This window comes from Abramis brama, assembly GCF_963993115.1.
Source record: "Abramis brama genome assembly, chromosome: 2".
Taxonomy (NCBI): domain Eukaryota; kingdom Metazoa; phylum Chordata; class Actinopteri; order Cypriniformes; family Leuciscidae; genus Abramis; species Abramis brama.
In genome coordinates, this window is record NC_139964.1 from 9184936 (window position 1) to 9204489 (window position 19554).

A 19554-nucleotide genomic window follows, 5' to 3' on the forward strand; every position below is an offset into this window, starting at 1 on the left:
AGTCAGAACAATATAGTGAATCCTTTACGTCACATTACCAAGAAAAATCATAATATAAAATGTTTATATGTGATAGCTTGTAGTCTCAGGCGGAAGTGTCGGAAATGATCAGTGTTCTCTTGTGGCTCGTGCACATTTCAAACAGAAGACTGCTTCGTCTCAATCTAAACGCTGTTGCAGAGTCTGTAGTGAAATTAGGATGCAAACAAGCATTTGAATGCAGGTTAGGGCCGTCAGGTAAAGTGGGCAATTTAAGCTTGATTGGACTGTGCTCAATGGTCTTAAAGCCTGGGTATACTTCATTTTTGCGATCTGCTCCACACCTCAAAGGAGAACTCAGTAGATTCAGGTACAATTAATGACCATTAACCTAAATTATACTCAAATTCAATAAACAAATTTACATCCACTGGTTATTTTATAGTTGACATGACATATAAAATCAACTTTTATTAGAAAACAAAAATGAGTGTGCAGTCAGGAAACTCAAGTAACGGAAAGAAAGAGCAGAAAGGAAGTCAAGGCATTAGGCCTACATTCAATCTGTGGAGTGAAGAAAGGACGTGAGGAGCAAAATTTAGATGCAGCGCATAAAGCTTTAAAATGTGGACACAATTAAAGTTAATTTTAAGTGTTTAGTGAAAGCTTATACAGCAAAACATTGTACAATATGGTTACCATTTGAAATGTTCCTCATTCAATATTTATTAGCCTCGTTGTTGCATGTGTTATAGTCACATTTTTAATATGTTTCATCAAGATTTCATGAATCATTAATTAATCAAGATTTCATCCAATTGAATGTCAACACAACATGTTCTATCAGTTGTTTTATATTTTGCGCATGCATTGAGTGAACTGATTAATTTTACTCATAGCCTAGGCTATACCACTGCACAATAAATTTGAATAAAATAAACACGGGGAAGGAAGTGCGTGAGACACGACATAACAATGCAAATGATAATGTAGGCGGCTATAAATTAGATGAAAGACACGTAAGCACATATAATATTTAACATTTCAACAGACATTTATCACTAATGACAAATTATACTAAATTAATTAATAATACATTTGTATTTGTAAAATACACATGGATGTAGCCTATTAGGATGTAGCCTATTAGCCTACATATTACATGAACGTATGGTAATTTATAATTTGGGTTGTTAAATATGTTTTTTGATTAAAAAAAAAAATTGTGTTAATATTCTGTATGTTCTTAATTTAGAAACAGAATTTTTTTTGATAAATCAGGGACGGCCCACTTTATAGGCTACCTAATAAGTTTAAGTTAACAAAAGTAATAATACAATAAAATTAAAATCTAGTTATCTAAACTACACGTTTAACAAAAAGTGCATTTTACATTTTCTCATAAAAACCAACATCTTTACTTTTAATGAGAAAATAATAATGAACTATTCTAGGGCGTATTATAACCCATGCCTCTGAGATGTGTTAAAAAACAACACACAGCATGTGTTGATGGTATTTTGACACATGTTGTGTAGATTTTTAATACACAATGTGTGTTAAAATGTAACTCTGAATAGCACTGGATGGAGGGCAGTTTGTGTTTATGAAAAAAATACCATAAAAAGCTCTAAAAAATTGTTTTTTTTAAATAAAAATATATAAAATCTTAAAGGTGGGGTATGTAATTCTCTTTTTTGGCCATTTTTTCAAAATCACTTGAAATCCTATTCCTAACCCACTTACAGCCACTGAGTTAGAAGCACTGAAATAAAAATTAAGCAATTTAATCATCTGTGGAACGGGCAGGACTCGAAAAACTCCAGCCAATCATTTCCAAGACCACCTAGAATCATTGGACAGTAAATGCGTCAATCAAACGTTGTACCATCCCCCCTCCCCCCATCCATGTCCATGTTCTTTGAATGGGTGGAGTCAAAGGAAAGAAGGTAGGACCATTTGAGGTTTTGCATATCACATACCCCACCTTTAAAGATTAACGGGTGTTTTTTGGCAGCCAATAACATCATGCCTCTTTTTCAGTGTTCTGATAAACATTCAAACATCTGATCTAATTTTCTCTCGCCATAAAAAATGTGTTTTATTAAAATACAGTAACAGCAGCCAGAGAAAAACTAACAAAAGAGTAAAGGGTCAAGAGCTTCAATAAAGGAGCCATTAATCACGATTCTGGTGACTTCAAAATAAAACATTCAATGAAACATCAAACCTCTGAACCTCTGTTAATTCTCAATAAGAGCTTGTCTATGTAGATTCATGCTGTTTAAAACATCCAGTTAATAAAATGTTCAAACTCTTTATTAAACATCACTGGACTCCATAAAAACAAGTTAACAATATGTTTCAGTTTCATCCAAACACTCAGTTGTAAACACAGGAAATAACTGTGGCAATACACCGACTACAGTCACATGTAATATCTGACACAAGTTGTGTAACTATAGGCTGCCTACCACATTATTGTGTAAAAGGTTTCAACACATTTCTGTGTAAGAGGAATAACGTTAACACATTAGATGTGTTAAAGGTAACAAACTGTGTGGTCCTTAAAACAGAGATGTGTTAAGAAACGACACAGGTTGTACACTGTTAACCCTTGCTGTAAAATTCTGACAATATTATACCATTTTCCATTAAAACAGTAATATACCGTAGAAAATAAAACTAGCCTACAGGAATATACTGTGAATTAACAGTGCTCAAAGTCGACACTCAGAGGCTGTTTTCCAAATCACACCCTATACCCTCATTCACTATTCCCTACATTAGTTCACTAATATAGTCCACTTGAATGAAAAGAAGTGAGTGAACTGGGACACTGATGAACACCTGATAAGCAGAATCACTGAAGGACAGAGAAACAAGAACAGAAAAAACTACAACTGACTTCCAGCCACACTGAGTGTGAAACCAGTTTACAAACCAGTTTACGATTATTTCTTTCATACATGTACAAAAGTTCTTGTTGAGAATTAACAGAGATTTAGTTATTAATAAAATTTGTTGTCACCATGATGGAGATCAGTATTTGCTTTAGTTGGTCTCTTGTCCCTGGACTTCTTACCTTTCATCTCTCTCTGGCTGCTGTAACAGTGAGTTTATAAAACACATTTGTTATGGCAAGAAAAAGTCAAGAGGAAGATGATCAGGTGTTTTTATTTTTTGTGATGATGTCACAATCATCCTGGACATGCCTGATTTTCAGATTTTTCCTGTATATAGTCATTGAAATTATAGTTATCTCATGTTTAGCATATATCTGTGAATCTACTAAATGAAATCAATATTTCTGTAATCAGGTCTTCTGAAGAATATTGTAATCATATAGTGCATTCAATTTTATTTTACTCCTGCTTGACTCAGACCCACACAGATATCAACAATCAGCATATGAATCTCAACAATGGTGAAAAGTTTCATGTCGCAATGCATGCTGGGTTCCAGGATAATATAAAACTCCCAGCATGCACTGCTGCATGAATAATAATAATAATAATAAAGAAATATTGCCACCATTGTTGAGATTCATGTGCTAAATTGTGATATCTCGGTGTTTCTAAAACACAGTGTAGCTCTGTTTCTCTGGTTATGCATCATGTGTTAAAAAAAAAAGAGTCATTGTATCTTATTGCTGCGTTTTCACAGTGGTGGTAATGTAACACTTTTGATTGAGGATTAAACTCTGAATAAGTGAGAATGAATTCCTTAGTGATCGAACAGGCAATATGATGATTTTGTCATCATAATCATTATAACTGCAGTCATTCATAAACTGTGTGTGCGCAAGTGTGACTTGCAACAACACAGCTCAAGCAGCAAAAGAAAAACTAATGTTTTAGCATCAGCATCCCAACTAAAGCAAGCACTGATCTCTATAACGGTAACTTCAAGCCAAACATTTTCAATTAAACATCTCAATAACAACTTCTGTAGATGTATGACAGAAATAAAGTCATACTGGTTAATAAGAAGTGTAATAATGTGTAATGGCTGGAAGTCAGTCGTAGTCATTGTGTTTCTCTATTTTCTGTTCTTGTGTTTCCCTTTTCTTCAGTGATTCTGCTTACAATCACTTACATTTTCCCTTAATTATCTCACTGCATCGTTACTTTTTACTCGTAGTGTGGATTTCCCTGAGGGGTTGAAAGGGTTAACTGTGTAAGATAAAAAAGACACACCCACAAAATGTTTTTTAACAGTAATAAACTGTAAGTTATAAAACAGGTTTATACTGGCAACACTGTTGCCAGTAGTTTACTGTAAAATTAATTTTTTGGGTCACCGTTGTGCAGAAGAGTAGAGCCTGTGCTTCAGTCCAGCAGAAGATCTACAAACATTGATGATATGCTGCATGTTGCTTTATTTAACAGGCGGTGACTGTGTAGTTGCTGATCCAGTGGAAATCTTTTTATGTACAATAGTTTTTTAGTGGTCTCAAATAAAAGAAGTTCACAGTAATACTTTACTCACATTATTAATGCATTATACATTTTAGTTAATACATTTAAATGACAGTTGGTCAATTTAAGGCAGTCGGTTTCTGCAAGTGTAATTAGTTAACTATAATTTAGTGCATTTTTACAGAAACAAACTAGATTACAGTAAAGAACTGTACAATTAACAGTATTTTACTGGCAACAGTGTTGCCAGTATTTTACTGTAAAAAAAAAACGGTAAGGTCTAACAGTGTATGTTAAATTTGACACAACATGTGCTGTGCCTGAGCACACACACTACATGTGTTAAAATCTACACAACATGTGTCATTTTTAACATCTCTTTTTACAGGTTGTTTTGTTTTCAACACATCATTTTAGAAAAGCGTGCCAACACTATCAATGTTTTCATTTCTATTGCACATTCAATATCGTCCGGTTTGAAATCCTCTTTAAGGAAATGGAGAAGCCTACAGTAAATGACAGAGTATTTCTATTGTAGCCTACATTATAACATAAATAATAACTTTTGAACTCACCACAGCATATATCGGAGTAAAATAGCCTACACTGGATGTGTTTTGTTATCTCCTGACTGGCATCTCTTCCGTTTCACTTTTGTTTTCTGGTCAGGTAAGGTGACCTGAGGTGTGTTCATTCGCCCGTCAGTGCTCTGAGAAGTGGACTACACTGGGTAGGCTATACTCCGCCATCTTGAGTGAGATTCCAGTCCGTACTCGTACGTGTTCAGTGCGAACTCGAAGGGCACTGCAAAAGACATAGGGTACAAGACATAGACATAATAAATAAATAGACGGCCCCAATAGGGCCGTTTTGGAGCGTTGCTGCGATAAGTCAGCGCGTCTGCCAATTTGCTGAGGGCAAGACTGCGCTGTAAACCTATGCAGGTAAACGGGTGAGCTTTTACGTGGTGTACTAAAAGTTCCATTCAAAATCTCGATAGTTAGACTTATAAAATATAAGGAATTATCAAAGCTTGAAAAGGCTTTGTCATGTATTACTGGATAAAAATTGTGAAGACCCCCATACTGAGATATAATTACATTTTCACATTAAATGAAATAAAGTTTTCTTATTGTGGAAAAAGCATTTTCTGTCTTTAACCTGATTTTAGCTTTTCTTGTGGTTAGAATTAACCGCCGTTGAGAAAACAAATCGGCAAATACAAATCACACCGGTAGGCTGCTTTCTGTATTTTTATAGCACTAAAATGATAGATATTTACAGATAGATAGTCCAAATATACAATAACAAAGATAACTGATGGATCCTTTTTGGTAATATGCTACACTGTTAGACCTTACCGGGTTTTTTTACAGTAAAATACTGGCAACACTGTTGCCAGTAAAATACTGTTAATTGTACAGTTCTTTACTGTAATCTAGTTTGTTTCTGTAAAAATGCACTAAATTATAGTTAACTAATTACACTTGCAGAAACCGACTGCCTTAAATTGACCAACTGTCATTTAAATGTATTAACTAAAATGTATAGTGCATTAATAATGTGAGTAAAGTATTACTGTGAACTTCTTTTATTTGAGACCACTAAAAAACTATTGTACATAAAAAGATTTCCACTGGCTCAGCAACTACACAGTCACCGCCTGTTAAATAAAGCAACATGCAGCATATCATCAATGTTTGTAGATCTTCTCCTGGACTGAAGCACAGGCTCTACTCTTCTGCACAACGGTGACCCAAAAAATAAATTTTACAGTAAACTACTGGCAACAGTGTTGCCAGTATAAACCTGTTTTATAACTTACAGTTTATTACTGTTAAAAAACATTTTGTGGGTGTGTCTTTTTTATCTTACACAGTTAACCCTTTCAACCCCTCAGGGAAATCCCCACTACGAGTAAAAAGTAACGATGCAGTGAGATAATTAAGGGAATATGTAAGTGATTGTAAGCAGAATCACTGAAGAAAAGAGAAACACAAGAACAGAAAATAGAGAAACACAATAACTACGACTGACTTCCAGCCATTACACATTATTACACTTATTATTAACCAGTATGACTTTATTTCTGTCATACATCTACAGAAGTTGTTATTGAGATGTTTAATTGAAAATGTTTGGCTTGAAGTTACCGTTATAGAGATCAGTGCTTGCTTTAGTTAGGATGCTGATGCTAAAACATTAGTTTTTCTTTTGCTGCTTGAGCTGTGTTTTTGCAAGTCACACTTGCGCACACACAGTTTATGAATGACTGCAGTTATAATGATTATGATGACAAAATCATCATATTGCCTGTTCATTCACTAAGGAATTCATTCTCACTTATTCAGAGTTTAATCCTCAAGTAAAGTGCTACATTACCACCACTGTGAAAACGCAGCAATAAGATACAATGACTCTTTTTTTTTAACACATGATGCATAACCAGAGAAACAGACCTACACTCTGTTTTAGAATCACCGAGATATCACAATTTAGCACATTAATCTCAACAATGGTGGCAATATTTATTTTTTATTATTATTATTATTATTCATGCAGCAGTGCATGCTGGGAGTTTTATATTATCCTGGAACCCAGCATGCATTGCGACATGAAACTTTTCACCATTGTTGAGATTCATATGCTGATTGTTGATGTCTGTGTGGGTCTGAGTCAAGCAGCAGTAAAATAAAATTGAATGCACTGTATGATTACAATATTCTTCAGAAGACCTGATTACAGAAATATTGATTTCATTTAGTAGATTCACAGATATATGCTAAACATGAGATAACTATAATTTCAATGACTATATACAGGAAAAATCTGAAAATCAGGCATGTCCAGGATGATTGTGACATCATCACAAAAAAATAAAAACACCTGATCATCTTCCTCTTGACTCTTTCTTGCCATAACAAATGTGTGTTATAAACTCACTGTTACAGCAGCCAGAGAGAGATGAATGGTAAGAAGTCAAGGGACAAGAGACCAACTAAAGCAAATACTGATCTCCATCATGGTGACAACAAATTTTATTAATAACTAAATCTCTGTTAATTCTCAACAAGAACTTTTGTACATGTATGAAAGAAATAATCGTAAACTGGTTTGTAAACTGGTTTCACACTCAGTGTTGCTGGAAGTCAGTTGTAGTTCTTGTGTTTCTCTTTTTTCTGTTCTTGATTCTCTGTCCTTCAGTGATTCTGCTTATCAGGTGTTCATCAGTTTCTCAATTCACTCACTTCTTTTCATTCAAGTGGACTATATTAGTGAACTAATGTAGGGAATAGTGAATGAGGGTATAGGGCAGGGGTGGGCAAACTTTTTGGCTCAAGGGCCACAGTGGGTTTTAAAATTTGACAGAGGGCCGGCCCAGTAGCAGATTATGAAACACGATCTCATGAAAGTGCGTATCTATACCACGAATTTTATTTCTCGTGCCATTTATACGCCAAAAATGTTTGAGGTTAATTTTTAATTAGTCATATGTTAGATAATTATAGCCTATACTTTTTAAATATTGTTTATCCTTATTATTATTTAATGGTCCTAACAGTAAATTAGAAAGTGCACACTTAGAAGAGTAAAAATGACAGAAGGTTACGTTAATTCAACTATTAAAACTGCATATGGCAATCAATTTGCACTTCAAAAAGTCATACATTTGTGGAAAAAAATGGAATAAATGAATATACAAATTTATTTGAAGAATAATAAAATAAAACATAAAAAGCAAAGTCAGATCAGAACATTTAATGAAAAAAAAACGGGTTCTGTACATGGCACACAGGGGAGCGTAGCCGAAAGCCGGGCGATAAAGGTCGGTAAACGGAATCAGTCAGGATACATCCACAAATCCAGAGGAGCAAAGAAACTAAATAGCAGACAAATCAAAGGAAAAACTAAACAGGTGTGCAAGCGGTTACCAAACATTTTTTTTTTCTCTGTGAGTTTCCAAAAAAGGAAAAAACATTAACGTGCAACAAGTCTATGCGCTTAAGTCACTGTCTGTTTGGTTTCCATGGTGACGCGTCATTGCTTGTTACGTGACACACCGCAGCCACAACAGCGCTGAATGAATTATGATCTGCTTTTATGTCATATTTTCCTTTTTTACAGCTATGGCATGCAATATCTGATATTCCGATTGTCAAATATATGCAACGCAATATATATATTACGCAAAGTATTGCAAGAAAAAGGCTAAATGAATGCGATCTTAAGACAATTTTTTAAATACTCGACGGGCCGGATTAAACAGCCTAACGGGCCGTAGTTTGCCCACCCCTGGTATAGGGTGTGATTTGGAAAACAGCCTCTGAGTGTCGATTTTGAGCGCTGTTAATTCACAGTATATTCCTGTAGGCTAGTTTTATTTTCTACGGTATATTACTGTTTTAATGGAAAATGGTATAATATTGTCAGAATTTTACAGCAAGGGTTAACAGTGTATGATATGGTACAACTACAGTGCAATGCAAATAGTAAATATAAGATAAAGTGAGAAGTAATGGTAAATAGTTTAGTGTATAGTCAATAAAATAAAATAAACAGTATACAGCAAATAAAATAGTAATGAATAGTATAATTATATAGTATATAATTATATAGTATAATGAAAAGTACAATAATATAATAATAATAATAATAATAAATTGATAATAGCATATAGTTTATGTATAATACTATAATAATAACAATAGAATATGAAATATCAATGACAGAATATAGACAATAAAAAAATAATAAGTAAATAGTGACTAGTACAATAATTTAACAGCATAACAATACTAGATTGATAATTGCAAATTGTATAATATTATAATAACAATAATAATAATAATAATAATAATAGCAAATACAATGTACTGTAATATGAAGTGCAGAATAATATAGACAATAATAAAAATAGTAAATTAAATAGTGACTAGTACATACCTGAAACAAATACTTGTCATAAAAGTCGGTTTTAAGAAAATATAGATGAATATTTAGAGTTCAGGAAATTCACTTTATAATATAAAATATAATATTTAAGCTAAAACTATAATATAAATCATGTCAACTCATGTCTCAACTTTCACAGCTAACTAACAGCTAAACATCTGACTGACGTTACTATTACTAATTATATAATGACCAAATACAACCAGAAACAAATGTTCAGTCATGCTTGTGAAAGGTAATTCCCCGAGACCTGTTTTCAATTGTGCAGCGATTTGTATGGCCTCAAGCAGCACACGAAGCAGCCATTTTTCTCAAGTCCCATGATGAGAGGTATGGGAAAGTTGCCCTCAGCAATATGGCGGCGCCGTTGACGTACGATCCAGTGGCCAATAGAGTGTCTATGTATTTATCACTTTCTCTTAAATAATTACACAAAAACACAGTAAGGTTTGTAATGGAAAATTTAGATTTTCATTGATTTACAGTGTTGATTTTCATTATTTTCATTATTAAGACATTGGAATGATCTTTGCTGGACTGTACATAGTTTGCCAACATATGACTAATATGTGTTTGTTTTTAATCACTGGGAAACAGGTGAAACGTCAGGAGGAGGCAGATTGAAAAGGGACAGAGGTCAGAGGTCGTCCAATTTAGAACTTGTGAGTTTGTAAGAATAAACTCAGCAGGATTAGATGACTAGCAGAGAAACCTTCCCTTGTTTAGATAAGGGCCTGTAAGCAGGAGACCTTGAAAGCAGTATAAAGGCTCCTCTGCCCTCCCTCTCGTCGTTGCACTTGTTTCACAGACTGTACTGGTGACTTATGTGTGGCAACTGGGCCTTCTTGCAAGAATAAATACTTTTAAAAGACAATTTGACTTCAGAAATGTCTCTTACGCAGTGATGGTTGTTTAATGAATATTTTTGCCACAACAGGTTCTTAAATTCTTGTTCTGGAAATGTTACATGGTGCATTGTTATATTATAATGCCATCATATCCTGTGCAGGCGATTAGCTAACTGCGCTGTAAATAGAAAAGCCTGACAATATCACTGCTAAATAACTTTAAGTATTGTGGTATTCTGTTTCTCAGTGACACGCACCCAACTCGTAAAGATCGGGGTTTAGAGAAAATCCCAAGCTTCCCACTGGTATTTACGACATGGCGGAGTGGACCCTTCAGGCGGCCACGGCGGAGAGGACCCTTCGGGTGGCCATGGCGGAGAGGACCCTTCGGGTGGCCATGGCGGAGACGTATGGCCCCCCAAAAAAAATTTGGGGGGAGAATGACGGCGTCAAGACAAGCCTCTGGGACAGGCTCTGGGACAGGAACTGGGACCGGGACAGGCTCAGTCTCTGGCTGGGCAGACGGGACGTGATGAGCAGGCTCGGCAGGGCTGACGTGATGCGCTGGCTCTTGGCTGGACGGGACCAGCGGTGAGGGCTCTGTGCTGGACGGGACCAGCGGTGAGGGCTCTGTGCTGGACGGGACAGGACCAGCGATGAAGAGGGCTCTGAGTTGGAAAGGGCCAGCGATGAAGAGGGCTTTGAGCTGGGCAGAACCAGCGGCGAAGGGAGCTTTAAGCTCGGCGGGATAAAAGAAAACAATAGTTCTGCGGGCATGACGCTGTCAGTCTCTAGCTCGGCGGGCATGACGCTTACTGTCACAGGCGCGGCGGGCATGACACTCACAGTCTCAAGTGCGGCAGGCATGACGCATACTGCCTTGGGCTCGGCTGGACTGGCGTGAAGTGCAGGCTGGACTGGACTGGACTGGCGTGAAGTGCAGGCTCGGCTGGACGAGACTCAGGACCGGAAGTGAACACCGGGGCGGCGATGTGACGATCAGGTGGTATCATGGCATGCCACGGGATGAAGCTTTCCAGACACCTGGAGAGTGCCTCTCTCCAGTCCAGACCGGAGAGATCTGGAAGCTCCCTCGATTGACCACCTCGGCCCCAATCCAGTAACACGCCTTGATCGTCTCATTGTTTAAAGAGCTGGTGACAGCGACAAGACAAAACCTCCTGGTGTAGTCGAACAGATTGCGGCTATCCAGGGCCAAAGCCGCGATCTGTCCAGCGAGCTCCCAACTCATCTTTTGGCCGGTTATTGTCACGTCACAGGTAGATGAAGAAGGAGGCAGAACACGGAGATACAAATAATAACAAAGGTTTAATTCTCACATTAGATTCTAAACAGGCGAATACACGAAACGTCTCGGTTACGGATGTAACCCTCGTTCCCTGAGTAGGGAACGGAGACGTTACGTCGGATGACGACGATTGGGGTTTCGCTTAGAAAGCCTGTCATCTTCGAGTATATAAAACGAGCCAATGGCAATGAAATGCCATGGGTCTGCGGAATTTGCATAGCGTATCTCCGCCCCACGCCGGGGGTATATAAGGAAGTACGCTGGCAACATGCAGATATGTCTTCGCTGAGGAGCCGAGACTGAACTCAGGCGTTCCCAGCGGTACAGCGGAAGTGGCAGGAAGACGTAACGTCTCCGTTCCCTACTCAGGGAACGAGGGTTACATCCGTAACCGAGACGTTCCCTTTCGTCAGTCTAATCACGCCACCTCGGCTGTCATCCAGTGCCCTGCGTAAATCTGAGCTCCCTGTTGTGAGACTAGCACGAACGAAGGAGTCCTACCTAACACAGGAATACCAAGGTACATTGGGAAGCATATCTCAGGAGAAATATGCAATTACGCCCAACCATTAAGGGGGGGACTTGAGAGACACATATGATCCAGAGGGATGCATATGGAGTATCACTGAGGTGTCCAGCCGCAGGTGGAATATTTAAACCCCAGGGGTGGCAAGGTGGCCTGCCAAGTGAAAGACACACGCTCAAAAGAGACTTACAGTGGAATACACATGTGGGGGTCGCCCAGAGGGGGGACCATGCACATGGAGGCACCTAGTCAAGCGCAAAAGCTGCGTTATGGCAGATTGGCATAACTCAGGCGTTGACGTAACCAGTGCTGGAGGAAACTCAGAGCTTATCAGACTCACCTGAGAAGATAATCGCACGTATCCCGTCCGTGGAGAGGAATGGCGAGCAAGCGAAGACACCTGAGCAGAATCTAGTACCGGCTGGTTGAAGCGAGTACATGGGAAGAAACTGGCTCTACTCGGAGATTATAGAATCTCGCGAATGTGTTCGGTGTCGCCCAGCCTGCAGCTCTACAAATGTCTGTTAGCGAGGCGCCATGCGCTAGAGCCCAAGAGGAAGCCACACTACGAGTGGAGTGGGCTTTCACACCAAGGGGGCATTGACGACCTTGCTGCTGGTATGCCAAAGCAATGGTATCCACTATCCAGTGAGATAACCTTTGCTTTGAGAGAGCCTTTCCCTTCAGCTTCCCACCATAACAGACAAAGAGCTGGTCTGAGGTCCTGAAACACCGCGTTCTGTCTACGTAAGCACGAAGGGCGCGTACTGGGCAGAGCAGTGCCAAGGCTGGGTCTGCCTCCTCCAAGGGCAGCGCTTGCAGGTTCACCACCTGGTCTCGAAAGGGAGTGGTAGGAACCTTGGGCACGTATCCAGGCCGGGGTCTCAGGATCACGTGAGAGTTAGCCGGCCCGAATTCCAGGCACGCTTCGTCAACCGAAAATGCCTGCAGGTCCCCTACCCTCTTGATGGAGGCCAATGCAACCAGGAGCGCTGTCTTCATAGACAGGAACTTAAACTCTACTGATTGCAAAGGCTCAAATGGAGCACTCTGCAGGGCAGTTATTGAACCACTGAGAGGTCCCAAGAGGGTACGAGGGGAGGACGAGGAGGATTCAGTCTTCTCGCTCCCCTCGGGAACCTGATGATCAGGTCGTGCTTTCCCAGAGACTTACCATCAACTGCGTTGTGATGTGCGGCAATGGCGGCAACATACACTTTCAGGGTGGAGGGAGACAGCCTTCGCTCCAACCCTTCTTGCAGGAAGGAAAGCACGACACTGATCGGGCATTTCGTGGGTTCTTGATGTTTAGAAGAACACCAGTTGACGAAGAGGTTCCACTTCAACGCGTAGGCATGTCTCGTGGACGATGCTCTAGCGGAAGTGATGGTAGCCACCACCGCTGGTGGTAGGGTACTCAAACCTGCCTCGTCCCGTCCAGGAGCCACACGTGGAGGTTCCAAAGATCGGGACGAGGGTGCCAAAGGGTGCCCCGTCCCTGAGAAAGGAGGTCCTTCCTCAGAGGGATTGGCCAGGGAGGTGCTGTCGCGAGGAGTACTAGTTCGGAGAACCAGGTCCGGTTGTGCCAATACGGGGCAACCAAAATGACCTGCTCCTCGTCCTCCCTGATCTTGCGCAAGGTCTGCGCAAGAAGGCTCACTGGGGGAAACGCATACTTGCGTGGGCCCCGCGGCCAGCTGTGCGCCAGTGCATCCGTGCCGAGCGTGCCCTCGGTCAGAGAACAATACAGGTCGCAGTGGGACGAGTCGCGGGAGGCAAACAGGTCTACCTGTGCGTCCCCAAACTGATCCCAAATCAGCTGGACCGACTGGGGATGGAGTCTCCATTCTCCAGCGAGAGGCCGAAGCCGAGACAGCTCGTCGGCTGCCTGGTTCAGGTCTCCCGGGATATAAATGGCTCGAAGCGACCTCAGATGCTTCTGACTCCATATGAGGAGGTGGCGAGCGAGTTGCGACATACGGCGGGAGCGTAAACCACCCTGATGGTTGATGTACGCTACTGTCGCCGTATTGTCTGATCGGACTAGTACGTGCTGACCCTTGAGCAGCGCATGGAAGCGGTGCAGGGCGAGACGTACAGCCAGCAACTCGAGGCAATTGACATGCCAATTGCACATTGCACATGGCGCCCCAGCCCGTGGTGGAGGCATCTGTTGATACAACAACATGCCGGGAAACTCGTTCTAAGGGCACTCCGGCCCGTAGAAAACTGAGGTTCGTCCACGGGGTGAAGGTCTGACGGCAGGCTGGAGTCACTGGGACTCGGAGCGTGCCGTGTTGCCATGCCCACCTCGGGACTCGATCGCGAAGCCAAAGCTGAAGCGGTCTCATATGAAGCAATCCGAGCGGCGTTACTGCGGCTGCGGATGCCATATGCCCCAGGAGCCTCTGAAAAAGTTTCAGTGGAACCGCACTCTTGCCCTCGAACTGACGAAGACAAGTCAGCAGTGACTGCGCGCGCTCGTTCGTAAGCTGCGCGCACATGGCGACCGAGTCGATCTCCATACCGAGAAAAGAGATCCTCTGCACGGGGCAGAGTTTGCTCTTCTCCCAGTTGACCCGAAGGCCCAGACGAGCTAGGTGCCGGAGCACTAGGTCCCTGTGTTCGCAAACCTGTTCTCGAGAGTGAGCTAGGATCAGCCAGTCGTCGAGATAGTTCAGGATGCGAACCCCGTGTTCCCGGAGGAGAACAAGGGCTGCCTCGACGACCTTCGTAAAGACGCGAGGAGACAGGGCTAGCCCGAAAGGGAGAACCGCGTACTGGTATGCCTGCCCCTCGAAAGCAAACCGTAGAAACGGTCTGTGTCGAGGTAAAATGGAGACATGGAAGTAGGCGTCCTTCAGGTCGATCGCTGCAAACCAATCCTGCGGCCGCACACACTGGAGGATGTGTTTGGCCGTTAGCATCCTGAACGGCAGCCTGTGAAGGGAGCGGTTCAAGACGCGCAGGTCGAGGATTGGCCGTAACCCACCGGACTTCTTGGGTACAATGAAGTAAGGGCTGTAGAAGCCGGACTTCATCTCGGCTGGAGGGACAATCTCGATCGCACCCTTCGCCAGTAGGGTGGCGACCTCCGCTCTCATGACAGGGGCATTGCCACCGACCATAGTGAAGCGGACTCCCCTGAAGCGGGGAGGAGATCGCGCAAACTGAATCGCGTAGCCGAGCCTGATGGTTCTCGCGACCCGGCGGGAAAGTCTGGGAAGCTCTAGCCAGGCCTCCAGAAAGTGCACCAGCGGGGTCATACGAACCACAGACGTACCGTCGGTGGGGCAGCGAGGCGGAATGACCGGCACCGGCGAGGGTGGCATAGCGGCCCTGTGCGGGGGCACGGTCATTAACCGCGTCCTGCCAGAGGAGGCCAGGGGAGGGCGCGCGTCCCACGGGGGCGTGCTCTGGCAGGGGTCTGGCGACAGAGGGGGATGAGAGGAGCGTGGCCCGTGGGCGGCGCGTACTGTCATCCACAGCCTCTTGGGGCTCAGAGAAAGAGCATCAGTTATTTTTGAATGAGATTCTCCCCCAGCCCTCCACCGGGGGAAGGAGTGGTCCTGCTACCAGCTCCTGAAAGAACTGAGCCCTAACTCTAAGCCGCCCGTCTCAGGAGTGCTGCTTAACCAGGTGTTAGTCAGCTAAAGGGCAGAGACAGGCGGTGCCAGCCTCCAGCGACCTCCTCATGCTCGGGCCGGTGAAGGCTCGAGGGGAGGAGCCGCATGGAGGTGGCGTCGGCGGGAAACAGACTGAGGAGGCCACACGGACAGATGACCGTCAGTGCAGAAACCTCAGTCCGCTTCTGGAGAGATCGAAGACTGTTGGGCGCAGTCCTCAACCACCCCGCCGACCAAGCTGCCCGTCTCAAGAGTGCTGCTTAGACTGGCGTGGCAGTCTAAGGGGCGGAGACTGGCAGCGCCGCCCTCCTGTGACCTCCTCCTGCTCAGGGCCGGTGAAGGCCTGAGGGGAGGAGCCGCATGGAGGTGGCCTTGGCGGGAAGCAAACTAAGGAGACCACACGGATGGATGACCATCAGTGCAGACGGACCTGAGTCTGCTTCTGGTGGCCGAAGTCACCCTGCCGGAGAGCCCAGCCTGGGACATGGGGGAGCTGAGAAAATGAATTCCCAGACCCCCTCATATCAACCTGGCTGAGCCCATGTCTGGACCACTCTAGTGGACACCACCTGACCCAGGATCACGCAGGTACCGATGTCGCCCGAGAGCGAGGTCAGTAGTGTGCGCGGCGGAACGACCAGGCCGGGCATGGGAGGCATAGCGTCCCAGCAAGGGGGCGTGGTTGAGTTTCCGCATTCTGTCAGTGTTGGCCAGGGAAGGACCAGCGTTCCACTGCGGCCGGTTCTGACAGAACTCCAGAGTCAGCACTGCCTCGAAGGCGAAGGCGACACACAGGACTGCATGCCTGTGTCACAATAGTGACAGAACATACAGACCAAGATCGCCTCACGATCAAGGGCAGCGAAGGCGGAGGACGCCCACGGGCCGCGAAAGTCACGTGGACTCCCGCGGGCCAGAAGCGTCCTGATGCACATCCGGGAAGCCTACAGCGCTCGGGGGGAGGACGCCACTCCAACCGATGCTTTCAGCTGCCCGGGAAAGCATGGCCATCAGCTCTGGATCTGACTCGACTAACGCTGACACTCCCGAGGGAGGCAACGCAGTCGAATCCTCATTTCCAGAGGAATCAAGCCCGCCTTATGATGCTGTGAGTGACATGACACCATCTGCTGGAGTCCCGAATGAAAACACTGGGTCCCCGAGAGGAACCAGGCACACACGGAAGCCCCACGGTTTGCGATGTGGAGGGGGGCGTGGCCCGAGGAAAGCTCGTCGGAATTATGCCACACCATAACCCTCAGATCACCCTGGCCACCAGCCAAAGTATCCCTCTCGTTTTTCTTTTTAGAAAGAGATAGATTGGGGTGTGGCAGAGGGGACTCTCACACAGAGATCATTGAGTCTCGATCTATAAACATCGCGATGGTCATGTTCCCGCAATGAAAACATGACTCATCCACGAGCGCTGCCGAGCGTGAGCCCAACACGCAAAACAGCGCTCGCGACCGTTAAACAGATGAGTCACGCACCCACATCCAGAAATACACGGGCGAACCGTCTTGAAAAAGACGTGCCGCGTGCAGCTCTTTTAGAGAGAGGAAAAGCTCAGCAGTGTGCTGAAGCGCCCAGGGAGAAACACACTCACTGTCGGCAGATCACTGCACAGATCAGCAGCAGGCAATGCGATCTCGCTGGAACACGCCGTCACACAAACACACTGAAGAGCCGCTCGTCTCATAGAGTGAAGATGATACAGAATGGCTTGTAGGAGTGAAGAAAACTCTTGGCTCCGAAGCGAAAACATATCTGCATGTTGCCAGCGTACTTCCTTATATACCCCCGGCGTGGGGCGGAGATACGCTATGCAAATTCCGCAGACCCATGGCATTTCATTGCCATTGGCTCGTTTTATATACTCGAAGATGACAGGCTTTCTAAGCGAAACCCCAATCGTCGTCATCCGACGTAACTCGGAGTGACCACGAAAGGGAACAGAGTGCTGGTGTACAGACACCCAGACACAAACAATAACCGGCAGTGAAACAGAGAAACAGAGGGAACTAAATACACAGAGATAATGACATAACAGATGCAAGAGATGATGATGGAACACAGGTGATGGTGATGATCATGACGATGTGCAGGTGAAGGTGATGATAACAGAGGATTCTGGGTAGTGTAGTGCAGACAGGACGAAGACAGACGGTGAATGTGACAAGCAGCTCCTGACGGGAAGCATCAGTCATGTGACTGAAGAAGATTCAGAATACTGGTGTGGAGTTCAGTCTGATCAAGGACACAAGATCTTCATCACACGAGTCCTGATCAATGTTACAGGTACAGATGATTTTCTCAGTGAAATTAATCATAATGCAATTAAGAAATAATTCATTTCATAATACTACAGTGTTTGGCATTGCAGCATTAGTGTGTTAATTTGGACACGTACTGTATTGCAATTTTTTTTTTTCAAACTGCAGTTTAACAGTGCTCATCAGTCACTCTGCTGTACTGTATTATTCAGTGTGAAACCACAGGCTTCAGTTCTGGAAACTTAAACTGACAGCTTGTGATTCTGTTTTCTTAGCGTATGTGTCAGCAAACATGAATTCTGGGTAGTGAATGTGTGATAGACATCAGTAACACGTATCATGAGAAAAGAGATTCTGTGTGTGAAAAAAAAAACATTCTTTAGAAATTCATTTATCATTTTTTTAAATACAAAAGTTCCAGAAGCAACATCACTATCAGGGCCGTGCACAGACCTTTTGAGGGGCATGTGCTGAAACTAAAAAAAGGGCACCCCCCTCCCATTTTCAATAACACAGAATAATAGTCTCAAAAGCTTTAGATTTATTCACGATTAATAACAACCATAATAATAATAATAATAATAATAATAATAATATAGATAATATAGATAAACATGGTTTTAAGGGCTTCTTTAAACCTAACATCAACCTTCTGTGAGCCAGGGATGTTAGTCTCTTGAAGGTCTCTTATTCACTACACTTTCTCTAAAATAAGCCAGCAATGAAAAAAAAAAAAAACAGTGAAAGTGAAAAGCATTTCTGAAGGATCACGTGACACTGAAGAGTACTGAACTGGAGTAATGATGCTGAAAATGCAGCTTTGATCATAGAAATAAATTACATTTTAAAATATATTCAAACAGAAAACAGTTATTTTAAATTGTAAAAATATTTCACAATATTACTGTTTTTGCTGTATTTTGGATCAAATAAATGAAGCCTTGGAATGAATTAAATCATGAATTACATTCTGCATGATAAAATATAAAGATTTCACAGTGATCTTCTGTAATGTTTTTTTTTAAGTCACTACTACAATATTACTGTAGTAAAACCATGTGAGGACGAGCGGAGAGTATAGAATACTATAGATTAAAAAATTAGCTAGATAATACGTGCATATTAACAGCCTTGAATTAACCATAACATGATTAGTCTAAATGTTAATAAATTAAGTGTATCAGCAATCATAAATTTAAAGAAGAAATGTCTTACTTCTTAGAAATATATGTTGCCTAGGTGACGAGGATCAGTCAGTCGCTTTGTGTAAGTTCCAGTACGAAACAGCACGGGGCGCACCTGTTATTTTTCCGATGGTAAAAACAAATTATATGTTGTTGTATTACTTATCAGTATATAGATTTTGACCAGCGAATGTGTGCAAATGTGCATTTTTTGTCCGTCATTAAAACGGCGCCGGCGGCATCACATTACATTTTCATCAACAGGTTACAAACTAGTTTGTTGTACCTATGGGCGCTCAGTTTTTCCTGCTGTAAAATACATTTGGCCAAAATCGCATTTTATAAAAGATGAAATGCTACTTTATGCACAGGCTTTTTAAGTGTCTATGTATTGGCTATGACTAGATGGCAAATGCTAGCCATACCTCTCAGTCT

At 42.7% G+C, this 19554-nt stretch overlaps 1 protein-coding gene across 1 annotated transcript in view; it reads left to right on the plus strand.

Moving 5' to 3' along the window:
• The window catches only part of LOC311077597 (protein NLRC3-like), a gene marked incomplete at its 3' end in the record, with an annotated part of 522782 nt that overhangs the window by 12807 nt on the left and 490421 nt on the right, over positions 1-19554 (plus strand). The gene's annotated exons all lie outside the window — the stretch shown is intronic.